Here is a 17,142-nt window from a genome sequence, read left to right as displayed (position 1 = left end):
TGGAGTCTCTATTCTATTCCATTGGTCAAAGTATCTATTTTTGTGCCAGTACCATACGGTTTTTATCACTATGGCTTTTGTAGGATGTTTTGAAATCAGGATGTGTGATACCTCTGGCTTTGTTCTTTTTTCTCAGGATTGCTTCGGCTATTCAGAGTCTTTTGCGGTTCCACACAAATTTTAGGATTATTTTCCCTATTGCTGTGAAGAATGCCTTTGGTATTTTGTTGGGGATTGCGTAGAACCTGTAGATGGCTTTGGGTAGTGTGGACATTGGAACAATATTAATTCTTCAAATCCATGAACACAGGATGTCTTTCCATTTATTTGTGTCTTTTTTGATTTGTTTCAGCAAAGTCTTGTAGCTTTTGTTGTAGAGATAGATGGTTAGTTTTTTACCAGAGATCACAGCCTCCTTTCCATAGGGTAGAGCTGCTGCCAGGAGCTGGTTGCCCAGCTAGGAATTGCGTTTCCCGGTCTTCATGACTATGTAGTGGCTTCTCTCGGGAGAATGAGAGCAGAAGAGATGTAGCCACTTCTAGGCCAAGGTGGTTAAGAAATAGGAGCCCTCTTCATGCTTTCTGCTCCTGCCTATAAAGGATATAGCGCAGGAAACAACTGCCATGGAGATGGAGCTTCAAGATGAGAAGAGCCAGTCCTGGAAATATCACCGGAGGATAGCCACCTCCCCTCTAAGAACACCCATTACTCAAGCAAGAAATAAACCTGTAAGGTGTCAAGCAACTATGAGTTGGGAGTTTATCTGTTACCGCAACTAGTATTAGTTACCTAATTCTGTCTGCTTAGCACAAATCACAGACTTAGGCACTTTAGGTGACACAAAGATGAACGAGAAACATCCAGAAGTTTGAAAGAAAGAATGTAAACAATTATAATACAAGGCAGGTTTTAATCACTTAGGTGGTTAATAAGACTCTTTAAATTGCAAGTGACAGGCATCCAATTTAAATTAGCTTTATCAAAGGAGGAATTGATTAGCAGAATGCTCATATTATTGATAAAAAGATTGAAAAACCAAGCAAGGATGTAATTGGTTCCTGGAAGAAACTGGGCCCAGGGACTTACACGCTGCTAAGACTCGTTCCTTCCCAATTGATTATGGCCGGGGGGTGGGGTGATGGGAGAAACTGGGGCTCCTGTGGCCACCACAGAACTAGTTAGGGGGCTGGGAGGAACTATACTCAGAAATAAAGGAAGGATCTTTTATTCTCAGAAGAAAGGAAAAGAATATTTAGCAGACAAAATAATTGGTTTCCTCTGCAGATGGAGTAATTATTTGCAAATTCACCTTCCTTTATTTTTTTGGTTTTGTTTAGTATATTTTGCATTGTTAACATTTCCTGTTTTTATGTCTAGCTCCTGCGCTTGAATTAGATCTTTCCTTTCTGTTCCTTTGCCTCCCCCCACCACCAACATGCCTTGTATATAAAAGGACCTTGAAAAATATTTTTTTCTTGGCTGAAAGAATGTAATTAGAGTGATATGGTGGACTCAGTTCTCTTTAAATTGTCTTAAACTCTTTTCATCACCGTCTCCTGCTCCTCTCCCAGAAATGTCAACTCTAGTCAGTCATAGCTTCTGAACATGCCTTGCAAGTAGCTACCTCTGATATTTCCCTGGTTCTCCCTACTCTTGCTTCCCTTGGAAACCTGGCCTCCTCCTCCCAGCCGGTCCAGAGTCTACCATCCATGCCTTATCAGGCGCAGGGCAAAAGCCATGTCTGCCGGCAAGTCTTGGCAGCCCACCACATGGCACAATGGCTGCTTCCTCTGAACTCTTATCATCACGTACCATCAATTGACAAGGAAACATGTTTTGATACACTGTCCTCGTATAGTTTTATACTATGTTATTAACAACTAAAAAAGCATTATTTCAATTTTAATTTTTCATCTCCAGCTAGATTGTAAATTCTTTGAAGAACAGGAGCAATCTTCCATACCCTCCGTAGCGGCTGATAAAATGGCTTGAATGGTAGGCTCCCAATAGGTCTTTGCTGACAGATTGAATTAATTCTTGTTTTCAGTTTTGAGACAGTTATCCCATAGATATAGGATAGCTAAGAATCTCCCAATATTCACATTATTACAGTGCTTTCTTCAATGAATGCTTTTTCTTTTCATTTTGAAATTAAAGGGATCTGCCAAATGGTTGAGTGGAATATATCAGAACTTTGGTTTTTTTTTTTTTTAAAGATACAAACTTAGGGATAACAAAACCTATTGCACAAAGAAAAACCAGACTCAGCCTGCTTATTGACTGTGTGGAGAAGCAGCTTCTATAGGATCGTAAATGGTAATCATTAACTAGCTTACTTTTTCCTGCACTGTGCTGCGTGGTGGTGGATGGTACACATGGTAATTCGAACATGATATGTATGAAAAGCACAGGATGTGTGAAAGGAGGTGAGAAAAAGCTGGGCTGCAGAAGATGAAAAGCTACCACAGTTACTGACAGGATGCAGTGTGTGAAGACGAGAAAATACCTAGACTCCACCTGGACGCTTTAAATATTTGAAAACAATCTCACCTCTCTGTTTCCTTACCCTCAGCTGTACCACACACCATCTGCTTCCAGATTCTGCCCCATATCTTGTGCCTTCTGGAATCTTCCTCCTGCCCTCATTGGCTTCTTTTTAATCATGATCATCTCCTATTTGCAAAGAACACAGAGAATAGAAACTATTTCCTATTTTGTGGTTCACAAAATTACGAAAAGGGCCTGCCTGCTGTTGGAATAAACAACCTTTGGTCTTAGAGACCGGTTTCCTCTTAACTTCCTCTTCTCAGAAACTGTTTTCATTAATTGCTAAAAATGGAACATGGAGTTTCATACTTGAAGAATTTATAGAATAATAAAAGGTTCGAAGAGAAATGGATTTCGGGTATATCTTGTTCAGGCCCCCTATTTTAAAAATGAAAAAACTTCAAAGTCTATGTTGCTAAAGAGCAAAAAAATGACAAGGCAGAGTTCAACACTAATAAGCATAATTTTACAACGAAGATGCTAATTGCTTATAGTTGATGCCGACATGCTGGTAGTTTCCACCTCCTTTTTTTCTTTTCCGGCAACAACAGTTAGCATTCATCTTATTCTTAGCATGAACCAGGTTCTTTGCTTACCTCACCACAGTTATTCCAGACAGACAGGTGCAGGTTATTATTTCCATTTTTCTGATGCTAAAACTAAGGCTAAGAGAAGCTACCCAGCTTCTCGGCGGGGATGCTAAGTTTGGAATCCAGGAGTCTGACTCCAGGACCACCTGCTGTGATGACTCTCTAGGCAAAGCTGCATTGGGCTCAAGGCAGTGTCCTCCCTTCAATTCTCGTTTCTCACCCAGGAGCTCACTGGCAAGATCCCAGTGCTCAAAGGGATGCTCTGTCCTTCTGGATGACCTGGGATGAAAAGGAGACTACAGTCAGGCATATGGATGGTTGTCCTTTAGAAGGGACAGACGAGGGGTTGAATTAGGGAGCTGTGACTCTCTTTGGCAGTTCTATCCATGCCTACTGGTGCTCTGGAAGTCACCATGGAGACTCAGGGTCCAATTCTAGTTTCTCTTTGCTGTTTGGATTAAGATAAGGAAAAGGGTAACCCTTATAGATGGATTTCCATTTTGAAAATATTTCCCTCTTTGCTGCCTTTTACTTCCTTGCCAAATGAACGAAAATGGTGAGTGCCTGAATTTTTCAGGTTAGTCAAATATTCTGTCCTATTTTTCCTCATAGTCCCCAAAGGCCAATATTTTGGCATTCAAACTGGTACCTTACAGATAGCCTAAGGGTAGACCCAGAAGTCGTACTGAAATCTTCTGTGACATACTAGGTTTTGATTTTTGGTTTGGAAAATATACACAGGGTAGAAACAGCCTCACACATTCTCCTCTAGACTGAAATCTTTAATCTTAGTTATAAGAATACTTATTTCATTGCAGTTTCAGATCTAGAAACCTCTGGCACCCCTGGTAAGATGCCCTGCAATCGTGGCGCACAGCAAGCAGGTTGCAGATAATTGGCTTATCTCCCTAGGGAGTGGCTGCTTTATTTAGTATCGGCAATAGGAACTCAAAACGACCAACCAAGTCTCGACGGTTCCATTTTCTCCCTCATGTTGTTAATAATAAATAAGGCCCAGCATTTCATTCAAAACAGCATTTCCAGAACCTAAACTCCTGTACTCAGTGAGTGGACCAGGTTCTCCCTCAGCACCAGGGCCTCCTTTTATAGACGCTTAATTAGGTTATTTCGGGGTAATGAGGACATCCGTGCCTTGCAGCTGAGTCAGCAACAACCCTGCTTGCAGTCAGCCCAGAGGAACACAGGGACAGGTGGGGGTGGGATCCGGAGGCAGTGCCAGACCCACTCAGCCGGGGGAAGCCAGGGCCTGAGAGTGGGAACATGAATGCAGTAGCCTGATTCTCCTCTGTTCTTCTCTCCAAGTTCAAGAGCAGGTCAATGGGAAATCAGATGGGATAGGTGTCTAATGATCATTCCTAACACTTATACAGCATTTACTGGGTTCCTGGCACTTTTCCTTAGCCCTTTGAAAATTGGCTTCTTTTAATCCTCAAGTACCCTATGAGGTAGGGACAGTTATGATCCCAATTTGTAGCTGAGGAAATTGAAGAACAGAGAGGTTCAGGGACTTGCCTTGGGTCACAGAGCTGGAAAGTGGCAGAACTGAGATTTGAACTGATTGACCTAAGAGGGAGATGGTATAGGGTTCCTTCCTTTGTTCCCTAGATCCAAGGGAACTATCTTGTGACCTACCCACTGGGCTGTGGCTCCACCATGTCATTTCAAAGGGTGATGTGACCTGGGCCAGGAAGACAAAGGACGGGGGTATTCCCTTTACATGACTCTGTGCCGTGGATTCTAGTAGTGCACTTCCCACCCCAAACACGCCCACAGTGCAGGAGGCCCCTTTCCTGTCTGCTCCGGGCCAGGCCACAGCTGCCAGCAGAGAACTGGAACCAGGCTGTCTCTGAAAATAGAGGATGTGGGCAGAGAGGTGGCTGGTCCCTTTCTGTGCCAAGCGGGCACAGTGCCAACCCCTCCTGGAAGAACTCTGCCCATCTTCCCTTCTCCTGGACCCAGCGGGAGAGGGAAGCTGGGTGTAACTCTGCATTGCCTTTGACCATGGAGTCCCATTCTGGAGAGATGAGAGCCTGAGCATTTATGCTGGGGTGTTTTTCTAAGGAACTATGAAAGGTCAGCCTGCTCTTCTTGGAATAAAAGTCTTGTTTCTTACGATATGTGTGGTCCCACTGGCTGTGCATGCGTGTGTGTGTGTGTGTGTGTGTGTGTGTGTGTCTAGAGCGGCTGAAAGAAGAAGAAAAGCCAGGCCCTTCACTGAGAATTTTTTAATATTTGAAGTAGGGTTTGTCTGTTGTCTGGGCGGAAAGAATACTTGATATGGAATACTCAAAAACGAAGTGACTGTCCTGTTCTGAATTCGAGGCCATTTTTCCTTAGTCAGTGGGCAGCCGCTTTCACCCATCGGGTGGGACTGAAGAAAGCGCGGCGTGTGCATTTCTGTGAAGATTCTGAGAGCAGGGTCTCTGTCCATGGGGGAGCCTCCCTTTTGCAAGGTTTACTCCCTCTGCCAGAGGACGAGCCCCAGGGTTTCTGCAGGCCTTGCTGGATGGCACAATTGTACTAAAGGTGCATCTTACATTGGGGAAAAGGTAGCAACTTTGCTTCCTCAGTTCTATAAAACTCGAATGCTCTCTGTTTTCACCTGCCTCGCTCCATCCTGGCAGAGCTAAATGCAATCCTCGGGTCCAAGGTCACCGCAAAGCCATACCTCAGAGTCCCTCTGCCGTGGCAGTCATGATCCACGGGGGCTGTTGACAGATATATATTCATACATATATTTTTGTATATAAATGTGCAGGTGTGTGTACACACACACTATATATATATCTCTAGAAGAACTAGGTTCCACGTTTATGCAAATAATATTGACATGGGTAACAGATATTTCCTTTATAAATGGGTTGTGAGAAGAAAAGCTACTTAATGAAACTGCTAAAAGAAGAACTGAGAATGGTGTTTTCAATCTCCTTGGAGTAAAGTCATTTTCCCCAGATTAAATTGTCTATCACAGCCTTCCTGGCTGGTCTCTCTCAGATTAGAATTCTTGGAGTACTCATGAATTCGTTTCTGTCTTTGGATGCTTTATTAACTGTATATGGCCGACACTTAATTTTATTGCTAGAATTTGGTAAACGTGAACAGATTGCATGCCTGTGCTCCCTTTTCCCCTCTGTGGACCTCATCCCACATGTCTCTTCTCTGCTTTCCCCACCTTGGCCCCAGAGACAAGAACACTTACTGCTTTGTTTTATGGTTGTCCTGAAAATAGACATCGGCTCCTGCATAGCGTGGTATACAGAATTTTAATGAGCACAAAGCAGGCAGCTCAGTCCTTCACTGTGATATGAGCTGGGTGACGTCAACCTATCCAGGAAATGCTGAATTGATTTTAAAATTGCTTTGAGGGTGAATAAATTGGTGGGACGGTGCATTACCACAAGACTGCCCTACATCCACTCCCATGTATGTTTATCTCGAGATTATCCCAGAATTATTAGGAACCACCTGAACAGATGCCCTTCAAAATATGGGTCGAGTGATCGAGGAATGTCGATGTTTTTTAATCCTAAATTGTATAAGTGGCCATTATCCTAGATTTAAAATGGTCAGACATATTTAGCTTCCAATTTGAGTGTTTTCTTTCTAATTCTGGGATTTTGTTCATTTACTAAAACTGGAAATTGCTCTTTTGCATCATCTTCTCTGCCCTTCCCTCTTCCCGTCTCCCTCCTACGTGTTTCTTGAAGTACATTCTGGCGCTGCAGCATAAAGGGCACTATATAATGTTTTCTTTGCCTCCCATTCTGCTATAAGAAATGAAAAACCCTTGCATCCAGTGTGTGAAAAACTGGCATTGAGAGCTATTTGTAAGAACAGGCAATATTCAGCAAGACACTGTCGAATATCAAAGCCAGATAAACTCTCCATACCAAAAACCAAACAAATATGGAAACCCCCACCCCAATGTACTACCCAATGAGCAACAACGCCTCTCTCAACTCTCTAGATTAGGGTAAGGGCTTTGGATTGCTACTTCTACAGCCATTTGCTTTTCTTTTTGCAACCTTCTCTCCAGCTTGCTGGTTTAGCTAGTGATTAAGGAGTTCATTAATCAGTAAAGATTTCCAAAGTTCTTCAAAGAATAAACATACTACTTACTGCAAGGCTGCATTATGTAACATTAGAAGATCAGTTAATTCTCTAAGCTTCTTACAAAACAAAACACAAAAGACACAACACCTTCTAAATTCAACTGCCGTGACTGCGGACATTTTGCTAACCTTTTTAGTAACTAACTTTGGTAACTCGTGATTTTGGTCTTTTGCTTTTTAGTTGATTCCATGGACACTTTTCTGCTGGTGAAAATTTCCAGTAAGTATTCTCTAACAATGATTGTTATAAGCATCCCTGAGATTGCCCTCCTACCATTCAAGCAAAATTGCTCGTGTAGTAATTTGTTAAAGTTCCATAAGGTAATCAAGGAAATGTTTGCCCTATTATTTGTCCTCAGAATGCTTAGCGCACGCAAATTTCAGAACAATAATTCATAATATAAGGCAGAATTTGATGTGTCAAATGAGTGGTGTGGAAAAATCAGTGTCCTGGGAGTACAAAGAAAGATCTCACTGTGGGTTGCCACGGCTCCCAAGGGAGACCAACAGAGGAGTCTGAACTGTAAGTTGGCTTTGAAGGATTTTCGAAGGTCTTTGTGGAACTGGGGTTTATTCTAGGTTGGAGAAAAGCAGCCAGACACAAAGGTGGGGCCTCCTGACACAGGCATAAGAGTTAGTGCACACGCAGGCCTGACTTGAATGCTGGTTCGTTCAAGGTTAGGATAAGTTTGGAAAGAACGGCATGGTAAAGAACACCTCAGAATACTAGGCTGAGGAAGACTGTGTTTAATTTATAAAGAATAAAATATTTCATAATGTCTAGAGTTTTCAACTAAAGAAATGATTAAATCCTTTGTTTCACCACTTTGAAAATGGTGGAAGAGCAATCTTGTTTGTAAAATCGTTAACCAACCCAGAGTGCAAGAATTTTATCAAGACGGAACAAAGGGAAAATTAGGACTCAATCTGTGCCTGGTGTGGGAACAGAACGTGCCTGCTCCTTCTTCTTTTCCAATAATTACAAGGTGGGGCGGAGGGGGCGAATCTGTCACTGCCTTCCGAGTAGCAGTGTTCGATGTATGCTGGATGGATAGATGAATAAGTAACCATTTGGTTGATGAACCCAATAAAATGAACAAGAGCTAACATGTAAAGCCCGGAAAGAAATTGCCTTTATATAACTCACTTTCTGCTTCATTAAAGATTAACTCATTTTTATCTTCATATGACATAAGACTGGACAAGGAAACCGATCCTTTTGAGTCTGCATGTGAAAGACAAATGGAGCGCCCGGAGAGCAAATAAATGAAAGAAACAGAAAACAAGATGGAACAAAACCCTGACACATCCCACATGTTAACAAACTAACATAATGGATTGTTGATTGGTTGTCCCTGGGGGAAAAAGTAGCTAAACAACCTCTTGAAGAAGGACATGTAAATGTTTTCCAGGTGGCTTTTACTCTGTCAGAACCCATTATGCGGAATAGGGATACATATTTACAGGCTGCTAATACTCAGCTGATAAGAAAGCATATCTGAATGATTTCTGAGTGTCCTGGGAGCCCAGAGGTAGCTAAAAGCATCTCTGCTTGGCTGTCACTCTCAATCACTTGCAGCTGTTACGTGAGTTGTCATTTACCCATAATCAAGGATGAGGACTTGAACCTGAATTAAGCTTCAATTTCCCTGCACTTGAAATTCAGCAAAACAATCAAGAACTAAATAAAATATAGTCAATATTAGTTAGGAGATGGTTTGCCTTTTAAAGGTAATATAGTAATAAGTTTTGAACCGATTACTGAAGAGCCAAAATTGAATTATCTTGATTATTATTATTATTTTTTGGCTGTTCCTGCAAATGGGGGCCTCCCTTCAATGAAGATTTCACTTTTGGTATGACTACATACTAAGATGAAAGTTCATATACTGTTGTCATCTGTAAGCTGTTTAGCAAACTCAGGGGCATGTACCAAGTCCTAGTTTCTTTTCTTCGTATTAAATCTCACCCATTTTCAGGTTCCTTCGGAAGAACAAAATCCTTGGGTTGCAGTTGGGAGCTGGATGGATTTAAGCTGTGTAACCTCTCTGAGTTTTAGTTTCTCCATCTAGTCTATAAAAGGTGGAACCAGATGATATCCAAGGTCTATTCTTTTCTTTGTTCTCTTATTGTTATGATCCTATCATTTCGATTTTGTTTCCATCCACACTGATCATGACCTCTGAATGTTCCAACCTGAAGGCCAGGAGTATGTTTGCCTTGGTCTATCATCCGTGGAACTGGGTGGGCTTCCACGTAACAGAGCCTACTTACAGGCACACTAGATGACCTCTCTTTTCCAGCCATTTGTCTCATTTGATCAGCGTCGTGGTTCTCAAAGGTGCTCCCTGGCCCACACTAACAGTAGCACCTGGGGCCTGGTTAGAAATGCACATTCTCAGGCCCTGCCCTAGACCTGCAGAATCCAAAACTCTGGATTGTTATGTTGCTGACACAGGTTAAAGTTTTAAGACACTGCTCATGAGGTTAAAATTGCAGATTCAAATTCTGAAGTGGCCGCTGGTTTAATTCTGTACCCTGACCCTCACCCACAACATTATAAGCGTCCTCCATTGTTCATCAGAAAGGTTGGGTTACACTGATTGGCTGGGTGAGCTCTACCACAACTCTCAGATCTTGAACTATTAACTTGGATTAAAAGTGTTTTCCCAGAAAGCCTTTAAGGGCATCTATTGCTCTGATTCCCAACTCCATACAATGAAATCTTTTCTTTCATGACTCCTTGGTGACACCCTATCTTTGGTTGGACTTGTTTCTTTACCATCCACTTCGCTCATCCTTGGTCCTTCCCAGCTCCATATCTTGGCTCATACTATTTTCTGTACCTTGGCTCTACTTATTGTCACTGGAATAAGTTCTGGATTTTCTCTCTAACAATCCAAATCCATGAAAACTTGTAGATAATGACCATCTCCGAGAAGATTTTCCTTAATCTTATGCCATGGGCATGCCTCCCATTTTAAAAAATTCTGTCTCTTGAATGCTCTTGAACAGTATCACCTGGAACAGCTTTCCTCAAATAGAATTAGACAACCCAATCACCTGGAAAACATTTTTAAAAACACAAATTCCTGGGCATTACTCCCACCAGCCTACTGAATTAGAATCTTTTGGGTGAGAGATCGATGCCTTTGACTGGGTACTCAGGAGACACACCTGCAGCCAGATAAGGTGTTTAGAAATCCCTGAGCCAGAAGAGGGACTGGGAAAGATTCTGCAAAGGACCACATGGTAAATGTTGGAGGCTGGTGGGTCATAGGATCTTTCTCACAACTCGTGAATCATGCTTGTTACAGTATAAAAACAGCCATCGACAGTATCTAGACAAATGGGCATGGCTATGTCCCAATAAAACTTCATTTACAAAAATACGGGCTAGGAGCTATGGTTTTCTGACCCCTGAGGTAGATTATTATTTAATTTGGTAAAAATGAACTGCAATGTCTGAAAGCTTACTCTCTACTCAGGAGGTGCTTTTGGAATGAACGAATAAATCAAGGAAGCCAAAGTAATGCAGTTGGTGGAACATTTTAAATTTGAAAAAGACAATTATCACAAAGCAATACTACTAGGTGATCTTCACTAAAACCATGCTGACGTGTGGAAACTCTTGGTGGTCTGAGGAAAGGGATAATGGGAAGCATGAAGTATACATCTGAATTCTAATTAAGCCTGCTCATTTCTTGGTTTTCCATCTACAAATTATATTCTACCTAATTGACTTCCTGACAAAGGGTTGGTTGAGGAGTAATTTGTATAATGTTTAAAAAATGCCACATAAATGCTAAGCTTTATTGCAGAAAGAGGTTTCTAAGGAAGAACCAAGAATAAGCAACACTAACACTGTGTTTTTTGATTCCTGAACAAAACCTTGAGTTAAATGTCTCCTGGAAAGTGGCGCTTTGCCCCCAACTCAAATGTCACTCTGCTCTCCCATTTTACTCAGAAAAACCTCAAATACATTGTGTGGGTGATATTGAAAGACGTCAGGATCAAAGTGTTTTTAGAGTTGCTAAGAGGAAGCAGATGTTCTCCTTAGCCGGGTAAAAGATTCTCAGAGTTTCCAGTGAAATATAAACTTCTCGAAGGCCCCATGGGATCATGCCTTGAAATGTTGTGCTTTTGTTTATGCCTCCCAAATGCAAAACGTGGTGAAATGTGTTGTTCTGGGAGAGACGGAGGAAAGTTAATGAGCTAGAAACAATAAGGAACTCTATACTTGGAAAAAATTGGAACGGATGTTATTCTAAAAAAAAAAAAAAAAACTAGGACAAGATTAGAATAGTCGTTTCCTTCAATTCTGTTTTTTATATATATCTTTAAACATCTATCTCTAAATTACCCTGGTGGCTGGGTTACCAGTTAGATTTCTTTAAGAAAACTTGGTTTTGCTCCCATGTTTTTCTAAAGAGAAGTTAAGTTTTTTCTCATTCCCCTACAGATTGTAAATTTTTCACTGTAGATGGTGACCGAGAAATAGTTGCAAGGAAAGAATAGTTGGTTGCTTTTAAACTTGAGCTGAAATCAAAGTGTGAAACTAATGCATTGAAGGGTGATCTGACAATTACAATTTTCAGCTAGAAAAAATGTCCGGACTTCTATTTCTCCCTGATCACAGTGACATCAGGTAGTTGACCCTGTAGAGAAATGCTAAACAAATGTATTATTTCATGTATTTTATTTTCTTCAATAAAATCTTGAGAAGAAGGTAAGTCCAAGGAGATGAGGGATCCTAGACCAGCCTAAAGTTGAAAAGGGTAATGGGGAAACAGCTGGAATATTCTTGGTTCCTGTGTTACTGTGGAATGATTGATAGGTTAAAGCTACAGATTGATAGGTAAAAAACGAGGTGAACTTGTTTTTTCTGTTTACTCTTTCTGAATAAATCAATGGGGGATTAATTGATCGAACTTGAAATACAACTATAATGACTATAATACAGCTGTTTAAGCACACGATCAATGAATTTGGTTTTCCATACATTTTGTTGAAGTTTATTAATTTAGGAATAGATCCTGGTGCCATCTTTGCGAACTAAGGAGGGTCTGAATAGGTCTAGAGAAAGAGATGACAGAACTTCTCTGGAAAGCAATAGGGCATTTATCTGCGGGATTGTAAGGAAGGCTGGCTGTCTTCACTTTGCCAGGCGAAGGGCTACAGTGTATTCGGATATGCAGAACGTGTGTTATATCTAGGTAATACAAAGGCGTCTTAGACTGTAACCACCTCATCCTAGGAACCACAGTAATCACATTCTCATGTCCAGACCTGACATAGAGAGGAAGTGTACAGTAAAGATTCGTTGCATGGACAAATGCCTGCCAACCACATATTAGGGCATAGAGCAGAATTAAAGGCTCATCTTTGAAATGGTAGAGGTGGTTACTGGCTTGTCTCTCCATCTCATCTCAAGGAATTGGGTGAATTATTCCACTTTGCCAAGAAAAGTGTCATAAAGTCAAGAAACATTAGAAATTGAAGACGCCCTCACTATTCCATTTCTGTAGATGAAGAAATTGAGTTTCAAAGAAGAGAGCTTCTTCCCCTAATACCTTTTTTATTGCTGTTTTCAGCAAACATTCAGGTAGAGTTTTTCTGTTTACAAAGTAATTCCACTTTCATTGTTTTCATTTGATCCCTACAAAAGCGCTGCATCGTAAATACCGTTATGATAATCAATCCATTTTATAGATGAGAAAATTGGGGTCCAGGGAGATGAAGTGAAACCTCATCTTGGCCTTCCGCCTCCCTTCATCCCTTGTATCCACTCAATCACTTAGTCCAATGGAGACTAACTCTTAAACATCGCTTGAATCTTTTCATTTGAATATTCCCACCACCCCTGCTGTAGGCCAATCTGCCTTACGTTTTTCTCTTGATCACAGCAACAGCTCATTATTGACCCACGTGCTACCAGGTTTGACCATGACCCCAATCCTATCTCCAAATATTCTAAAACAAAGATATGATCACATTACTGCTCAGTTTAAAACCTTCAATAAGTCTCAGAGAGCATGTCATTAATGCCCACAGTGAAAGGCTCCTTAAGATCCTATGGATTTAGCCTTAGCACTTACACATCCTGTTTTCGCTCTCCTTTTCTACCACATCTATATGCTGTTTTCTGTTTTACAGTTCTCAAAGGGCCAGCTGATAATGGGAGAGCAACCCACAGAAGGAATGTGAACATCCCTTTCAACTTGAAGATGCATTCATTGAGTTCACTGAAATCTCTTGGCTAGCATAGTGCCACATATTTGGTAGATACTCAATAATGGTTTGCTGAATGAATGGATGATTGAAAGATGGATTCCCTTAATTCTGTTCAAAGCCAACATTGCGGTATCTCTATTTGTTGGTGGCAAGGGGCATGATTTGCTTTCCCCAGAATTCTTGACATGTAATATGATCAAAATGGAGGTTTCATTTAGGGACATTTTTTTCTCCAAACTTCTTTTCATATTCTTCAATCAGTTTAAACTTTGTAGGTATTGGTTGGCCATCTCTTATAGCGAATATGTATATATCTCAAATAACTTGACTTTTTAGGGTATTTGATGAATATACTATTAACTTATTAAATCCAGCATAAGTTTTGTAGCTTGTGGGAGTAAACAGTAGAAAGACTTTTTTCTGAGTTTGACAGGTGTTACTTTTCTTTTTGAGTATGAAACATTTTAATGTGTGTCTGTTGTTATATTGCAGATGAAGATTCTATTTCATCCATTATTTGAGGTGTGAAAAGAAGGACAACTTTTTCATTAGCCTTCCATCTGGTCATGGTAACATGGACATTTACATCTAGCAATGATTACCAAGTTCTATTTTCTGGTGAGCATATTAACAGTGTGTTAATATTTTTCTCCTTTAATCTTTTCAGGAAAGAGGTTTATCAATTTCTTAATTGACCTCCAATGTGTATGAAAATTAGGAGTAATAAACACACGCAAATTAATACCTGTTTATAGTGAACAGAAAAATCTCTTGGGTTGAACACATTTTTGCCTCACACACTGCCCATATCATTTGCTCTGTTATTTTTTGTGTGAACTTGTTTTTTTTTTTTGTCAAAAGCATGAAAAATTTGCATCTGCAAATTATACCTGACAAGTACTTTTTTCCTTGGTGATTTTATATCTTTGATTTTATTTTATTTACCATTTTATCGGCATTGATATGCCTTTCATAAGCACTTTTATTTTCACCTCCAAAATGCTGGCCAGCTATGCTAGGCTTCAGTATTCCTCTTTTGATGGTAGTCTCAAAACTAATGGAGGTGAGAGTGACGGAGAAGGAGGAGGAAGGCACCCCTTGAGGGTTAACTTGGAGGGCGTCACCCAACCAGCTGAACTGAGTGTGGGGGGCACTGTTGCAGTTCTGCACATCAGCCTGGGCCCTCTTCGTTCCTTAGGAGGATGCTCTTTGACTGAGATGGTGAAGTGAAGCATACATAGTGGCAAGTCTGGGTGTGGAGCCCATAACCGGTACAGATGGTGTATTTGATGACGTAACCTGTATTATTATAACAGAGTCCAAGTATCAGAAGTGTGGCTCAATTGTCTTGATGAGTAGTAGCACAAATGGCACGAAGTGACTGCCAGTCCTACTTGTGCCATGCTAGTTCCCAAGCTAATTCTGCCGTAGCAAAGAAGCATTCTGTCAAAGCCACCTCCCTTGCCACTCCCTCCAGTCCGGATCATGGGCTCAGAATTGAGTGATTTTTAGCATCGAGGTCCACTGACCCAGCAGTGACTGAGCTATGTCACTCATCATTTTTGGTACCTGCTCACCACCTGCACCATGTTCTGAAGGACTGCACAGCCCATGTCATGGCCCTTCCTACCACACCCTCCTCCACACTGTGTCCATCTGTCTGGCCATTGTTGTCTGTCTGCTCAAGTTTGCATTCCTGAATCCCAATTTACTACCTTACTTCAAACCAAGCCAGAACCATGTTGTATTCCACCACATGCCTATTTATTGGAATCCTAATGTATATACATCCTCAGGATGACTGCTGCCCTCCCTCCTCTCACATTCCTAAACATCCATCATGACTCCTGCCCAAGTTAGCCTAAATGCCGGATTCTAAAACCCTATCAGTGTGCTTGGTTTGTCTGTTGATTTGTAGATGACAAATATGCGCCAAATGGATTTGTCCCCAGAGGGCAGAAAATAATATGTTCTAGAAGCAAGAAAACCTTTGGGGGCCTTAGGCAGGGTTGGAGGTTTCGGTAGCCCATGAGCTTTTTAATCTTACTTTTAGTGTACAAGCTTTTCTTACCTGTCACAAGCTTGCTGCCATCAAAATCCTTGTTGTTATTACATGTCAGAGCTTTAGAAACTCAATGTTAGCATCAGGAGTGTAGTCATAGTCCAGACAGATAAATTAAGCATAGGCCCTTGGAGGTGAGAAAGAGGAAGGACATACAGTGTCATAGAGTGTCTGAAAAGCACCCATCTGAATGGGTATAGAGGTGGTCTGAGGAGCAATGACCTGTGCCTGTGTATAATGGGCCCTGCGAATGACACTAGGGCAGGAGGGTGACGAGGCAGCTGGATTGTGGCATTGTTCTGAGTGGAACGACCTCTGAGTGGGTTCAAGAGGTACCATGATTTAGATTCCTGGGAAAGATGCAAGCACATCACTGCAGGATATAAGTGATCTGGAAATTTCAGGGAAAAACCAAAGACCAGAGAATATGCCTTTGATTATGGGAAGGTGACTTAGGTTGTAGTTTTTCTCTGCAGTTTTAACTCTGCCATCAAATTATTGTACCATGCCAAGAGATGAAATTAAGAAACAAATTGTTTTTTCTAGTTAAGATTTTCTGAAAGTGCATTCCAACAATTTACTAGCATTGTGTCCCCTGAAGTGCTTGTAAAAATGCAGATTTCTGTGCCCTACCTGAGACCCACTGAATGAGAATATCAAGGGTGGTATCTGTGAATCTGTCCTGTTCTTATGTACTCTGAAATTTGAGCATAGATTGTGAGGACAATTTGATTTTATTCCACCAGGGCAACCTTCTGAGAACCTTATATCTACATCATGTAAAATGGGCTCTGTTCAAACAGGAAGCCAGTCACAAAGTGTGAAAACATTTTTGGGTGTGGAGAAATGCTTTTACTCTATGAATATACTTTTGGCCTTCAGGGATTAGAAGAAGGGTAACCCCTAAATTGGGGGTAGCGGGTGGTGGTGGGGAGGGCATGAACCAGGTAGACAGAGTGGATGATAAAGGAAGATCCGCTGAGAACATCGTGGGGAACCAAGGAGGCTCAGAAGGTCTTCAGGAATTGGAGAGGCAATTAAACTGATATTTATCCTTTGGGTTTCCATTGTTAGGGGTTTGTAAGTGATGAACCTCAAAACAACTTGCTAGGGTTAAGTTTATAACCAGCTGCCTCAGGATCGTTTGAGGGCTGTGTGGCAGCTATTGCACCACAAATTATTGTCTATGAATTTCCTCATTGAGGAATTCAAATTCGTTAGAAGTTGAGGCTTGCAAAGAGAATAGAACCATATAGCTAGGTTCCCAGGCCCTGAAAACAGGGTTATGGATCCACTGGATGACAGAAAGGAGTCTTCTGTGGCTGAGCAGTGATTATCTACGTATGCATGGCGCCATATGGTAGTCACTAGCTATCAGTGGCAGTTTAAACTTATTAAAATGAAATGATATTAAAAACTTAGTTCATTAAGTCACACTAGCACATTGGAAGTGTTCAGTAGCTGTGCATGGTTATCACGTTGGATAGTGCCAATATGGAATGTTTCTATCGTTGCAGAAAATTCTATTGGACAGCACCAATCTAGAAGAACTAGCTTTGCTGGGGATGGGGAACGA

The sequence above is a fragment of the Equus quagga genome, chromosome 4 (genome assembly GCF_021613505.1).
Source record: "Equus quagga isolate Etosha38 chromosome 4, UCLA_HA_Equagga_1.0, whole genome shotgun sequence".
NCBI lineage: Eukaryota > Metazoa > Chordata > Mammalia > Perissodactyla > Equidae > Equus > Equus quagga.
The sequence above is the reverse complement of the archived record's forward strand: the minus strand, read 5'-3'. Positions refer to the sequence as shown.